The sequence below is a fragment of the Mastomys coucha genome, unplaced genomic scaffold (genome assembly GCF_008632895.1).
Source record: "Mastomys coucha isolate ucsf_1 unplaced genomic scaffold, UCSF_Mcou_1 pScaffold20, whole genome shotgun sequence".
NCBI lineage: Eukaryota > Metazoa > Chordata > Mammalia > Rodentia > Muridae > Mastomys > Mastomys coucha.
This window is the reverse complement of record NW_022196903.1, coordinates 125,688,107-125,693,621: the sequence shown is the minus strand read 5'-3', so window position 1 is coordinate 125,693,621 and position 5,515 is coordinate 125,688,107. Positions and strand designations below refer to the sequence as shown.

The window sequence follows — 5,515 nt, the reverse complement described above, 5'->3', positions numbered from 1 at the left end:
ACAATTTATCCTGCATATATTCTGAATAGAGAATATTTTAGAATTTGACATTTTTTTCTCTGTTCATTTGAAAATAACAGCACTTTTTCTCTGGGTTAATTTGTTTTTGTGAGAAGAAATTATAGGTACTTGGTCTTTTCAGGTCCCTATATTTATTTTTATAACTGGCTCTGATTTTTTGCATACCATATTTAGGAAGAGAATCATATGGTAGACATTAAGGGGGGAAAGGAAGGTACTAAAGGAACTGAAATGGAAAACAGTGTAGCAGTCAAGGAAACTGCAGTCCTGTCGGAAGTCCATTTACCTTTAGCTGGGTGAATCTGGAACATAGTCTCTGATTCTTTTAAATATCATCCAGTGGGTGCCCTTTTCGTGACCTTCTCCCGTCTCAGCAGAGTGTGAAAGAGATCTGTGTATTATGAAAGAAAAATATCACCTAGAAACTATTCAAATACAATAAAATCCATTCTACAGGAGCTGATCTGGGAGACCTTCAGGAAAGTTGGAGCTATATGATGCAGCAGGGCTGCCAGGTCTATGTAGGTGAGAGCAACCTTGAGTAAATGTGCAAAGTAGGTACACTTCACAGGTTCCAAATCTCAATTCCTGTTCTCATCCTTTTCAGTTTGCTCTATCTGAAATAAGATACTGAATTGGTGGTATGAACAACAGAAATTTTTTATTACAGTTTTCAGTATCAGAAGTCTAAAATTATTGGCCATATTTTCTCAACATGCCTATTGTATTTTAGACAATAGCTTCCTTTCTAGGTCTTCACATAGGGCTTTTCTCTTGGACATGCAACCCTAGTATCTCCGTGAGTGCTCACATATCTTTTTTTCCCCTTGTCATGTTTTGTTTTCCTGTATAGAAAAGATACCAATATAAATCAGAGAGGGAAGAAGACAGATATGCCTGCCCTTTAGTGTAGAGAAATAGTAGGGCAAGAGGGTAAACCTCACAAAGAGAGGTGGGGAACTGTCATGTCAGGCTTCAAACCTTCTATGTAAAAAAAAAAAAAAACTGAAGTGCTCTGCACGGCCTCACAGGAAGGCAGACTCTGCTGGTTCAGCAAGGTTTTCTCCACTGACACTCCAAAAACTGGAAAAGGCAGTCCACCCTTCTCACTCCAGGTCACCTTCCTCATGGTGTAGAGTGCTGCAGGGCATGAAAGGCAGAGGTTAGCTTATGTGGCTCAAAGGTCAGCATTTCCAAATGGAACTGTGCTCCAGACTCCTCCATCTCTGGCACCACTGACTACACTGGCCCTCTGGGTGTAAAGGCCTCTGGAGGTAGAGATGCCTCTCGGAGGCCAGTCATCTTCTTGAGGCAATACAGTGAGATCAAAGATTTTTGCCCAATTAGTCAGCCTCAGAGTTTCCACAGAAAAGAGGCTTCCAATGGAACATCTGTGCAAAGATACAGCCAACACTTCACATGTCCACAGGTGTTGCATACAGGTGTTGTAAACTACAGAAAAATTTCAGGAGCCCAGTACCAGAGTGTAGTAACAACAACAGGCCTGAGGGCCATCTGGTAGCTGGAGATTCTGGCTAGACCAAAATCAGTCAGCTTGACTGTCCCATTACTCATTACTAAAATGTTCTGTGTCTTAAGGTCCTGCTTAACAATGCAATTTGCATGAAGAAATTTTAGGCCACTTGGAATCTGTCGCATCAGATCCTTGGTGCTCTGAACTAGCAAGCCTGCTGGGGGGTTCTTTGTCCAGGTATATCCTTAAGTCCTGGTCTATATGCTCAAATACTAAGCTGAACTTGATGCCCCAATTAGTTCTGGAAATAGAACAGACATCCAGCACCCATACAACATTAGGATGTTCTAAGGCCTCCAGCCTCCTTAGAAAGAATACCTCTCAAACTGCTGATGGGAAGGCCCCCTCCAGTTGCTCCTCCATTAGGAACTCATACACTCTTGAGGGCCATAAAGTGGCCACTGTGGGGATCTCAGGCTTTGCAAACTGTCCAGAAGTCACCAGCACCAATTTCAGCCACTGGTTCATATCCAGTGGTAGCCATTATTGGACCAGGGTATCTTAAGCCTGGTCAAGATCTGTGGAGGTGACCCTTTATTTGTGACCCTGGGAGCCTGCTCCGGTGTCACCATATACCAGTGATCGGTCTGGGACAGCTGGACACTTCGGGCCATACCATAGACACAGGCTATGATCCAGAGAGGAACCCCTCACGCCCACCCTCACCTGGTGACCAGCTGCCAGAGAGGCACAAGGAAACTGTATCTTACTTTTTAAGGGCACAGTCACAGTCACATTTTCTGGGTCCCAGTCTAAGAATATCTTTATATAATCTCTTTTTTTAATTTTTTAAGAAATTTATTCTTTAATCTTTTTTTATACTACAGTCCTTATACCCCTCCTGGTCTACCCTCTGACTGTTTCTCATCCCACCTCTTTCCAAGAGGATGTCGGGACCCCACCACTCCCACCTCCACCCCCATTCCCACCCTCAACCCAACCCTAACCCCAACCCTACCCTCACCCCGCACACCCCCACTCCCGCACCCTTCCCCCACCCCAGACTTCCCACTCCATGTAGCCTCAAGTCTCTTGAGGGTTAGGTGCATCTTTTCTCACTAAGGTCAGGCCAGGCAGTCCTCTGCTGTTTATGTGTCTGGAGCTTCATAGCAGCTGGTGTATATTTCCTGGCTGCTGGCTCATTGAGAGATTTCCGGTGTCTAGGTTAGTTGAGACTGTTGGTTTTCCTACAGGGTTGCCCTCTTCCTCAGCTTCTTCCAGCTTTTCCCTAATTTAATCTCAAGGGTTCCCAGCTTCTATCCACTGGTTGGGTGTTTTATACAAACTCTTTAATGTTCATGAATCTACATACAGTCTTATTGTGAAATAATGCTCTGCCAGCCTACATATAGAGTCTACTCTAAAATAAAATCAGCCTGAAGACTTCCAAATCTTCAATCAGTTAAGGGACAATTATGAAACTGAACATCTTTTGTTTCAAATATGTTCTAAACATGATTACTCGCCTAATTCCTATTCTAAGACTGGTAAAGTCAGGATTTACTGATATACCACCTCATTCATAGTATGGAGTAACTACTAGTAACTTACTTCATGTCATTTAACCTTCAGAAACACTCTACTGTAAATATAGCAAAAATTATTTTCAGCATGGGATGACTGAGGCCCAGCTAATTCTGGTATAAAGGGAATCTATAGTCTAGAAATCAGCAATTTTCACGACTTTCATTCCTGTTGCTATGCCCCAGTGCTTTCCAGGTTTGTTTTGTTTTGTTTTGTTTTGTTTTGTATTTTGCTTGTTTTTGTTTGTTTTTGTGTGTGTGTGTGTGTGTGTGTGTGTGTGTGTGTGTGTGTTTGCATTGAGGGTGAAACTATTAATACAATTATGCCCAAATCTTTGATTCTTGTAATTTCAGTAGATGAGAACTTTTAGCAAACATAAGAAGCTAGATAAAAAGATGCCTACTAGAAGATGTATATGAATATTCCATTTACTTATTTCTTCTTCTTTAGTATTCTCCCAAGCCTTGAACAAGTTTAATCTTCAGAGATTTGGAGCTAAAGAAGGATATGTTGTTCCCTTTCTCTAGAGAAGTGACTAGAGCCTTAGACCACTAGAGTCTTAAGAATGTCAAGTGCACTGTGAACTTTTGGTTATTTTTCCTATGAGTTCTTAGAGAAGAGTATAATCAAAACATCTTTCAAATGACATTTCAAATCATAACAGTATTCCCTAATAGTTTATAAAACTACACAAAACATCAATAGGCAAGCAGCCTTAAGATAGAGATTTTATTCAAGTCATTAATTGGTGGCTTGTATGCACATTCACAGATTTTTCTCAAGAGGTAGAAATGACATTCTGCTAAAGAGCATAGCTGCAATATTTTTGCTTGAAGATATATATTGTTGCATAAATAATAGTTAGGAAGTTAGAATGTATGGCAATTTCTTTATTCCAATGAGTAGACATTAAAGTATGACATGTAAACCACTGCAAATGACATTTAAATAGGACTTAAAAACTATTTGCTCCCAAATCTTTTAAACAACTACTTCCTTTAAAACCCATGTCTTTGTCGACAAGTACTAGAGTTAGTTACATTCTAATTCTTAGCAACATTTCTTGTCCTGCTCATTTTAGGTTAAAGAACAAGAATGTTTTATTATAAGTAATATACATTTGTTTGCTAGATTATGGGACTATGAAAGCTAAAGGTCATAGTGCCACCAGGTACTGAGTGTCTAGTGAGGATGTTGTCTCTGACACAAGCTATTTAAATGGAATGATGGGAATGATAGCAATGGTTTAAAAGCTTCAAAATCCTTCTTGTTTTCTACTCCTTAGCACATTAGCTAAACTGTTGGCAGTCTGATAGGTTGAGAATATAAAAATATATGGACATTTCCCCAATTTTAAGCCACATCAAGGACATCTTCAAAGGTGGAAAAGGAATTAACTCCAAACTCTCAAGAATCAAATTTATTTGACTGAAAACAACTTTCACATACATCTCTTGACTGGTACCTGATATATGTGACCTCACACAATTATCACTGCTGGATGTTGAGGGACTAATGCCAGTCATTCTCAGTGTGTAGGGGGAAAGAGATGAGAAAATAAGGCTCAAATATAGCATCATAATTTGCAGTGGCACACGGTATCAGGACTACAGTGCTGAAATAAGCCCAAAAACCCAATTTAGAAAAATAATTTTAAAAAATTCTCTAAGCCACATGAAAAATGAGAGAAATCACAATAAGACAGAATAAGAACATAGGACATGAGTGGCTCAGTTATACAAGGAGGGTGAGAAGAAATATTTCAGGATATTTCTGAAAGAATTCAGCATTACAGGCCAATTTATGAAAATAGCACATAATATTACTGCACAGACTCAATGCACCTTGAAGTTTAAAAAAGACAACAGACCACCTGGTTTATCTGTAAATTAAGATCAATATCAGCAGTGGTTATTTAAAGAATTTCCTAGAAGAATGAGGTCAAAACAAAGCTTACAGCATGGCTCTCATACAGGGGAGGGTACTCTGAAATATTAGACATAAAATAGTGTACTTTGAAAAGGAAAGTGGATTCCGTGTTATGTTAACCCCTTGGTGGTTTGTGTAGCTATCTTAGCTACCACAAGCACCATAAATATCAGTGAAGCCTTGGTGCGCTAGAGCACTGATTGGGGACACAGCATGAATACCTTGAATATTCTTCATGAAACAGGATAGAATGACTGTCTACTTTCACTTGCCACATGTTCAAGCATGATGTCCGAATGAATTTGAGACCTGGGTTTAAATGACTACTACATTAATAAAAATTGTGACTGAATGTCATGTACACATAGCACATACCATGTGACTGACAAAATAAGAGCTATGAATATTGTCAGAAGTATCTTCTGTCTTCCTTTTTTGATACGAAAATACTGGTAACTGATATCCCTTTCCCCCAATAACAAATATTTGAAGAACAGACTCAGTCTC

At 39.6% G+C, this 5,515-nt stretch overlaps 1 pseudogene; it reads right to left on the bottom strand.

The window, feature by feature from the left end:
* Positions 1 to 1,127: 1,127 nt before the first annotated feature.
* Positions 1,128 to 2,039, bottom strand: LOC116098371 (annotated as a pseudogene).
* Between the last annotated feature and the right edge of the window lie 3,476 nt (positions 2,040 to 5,515).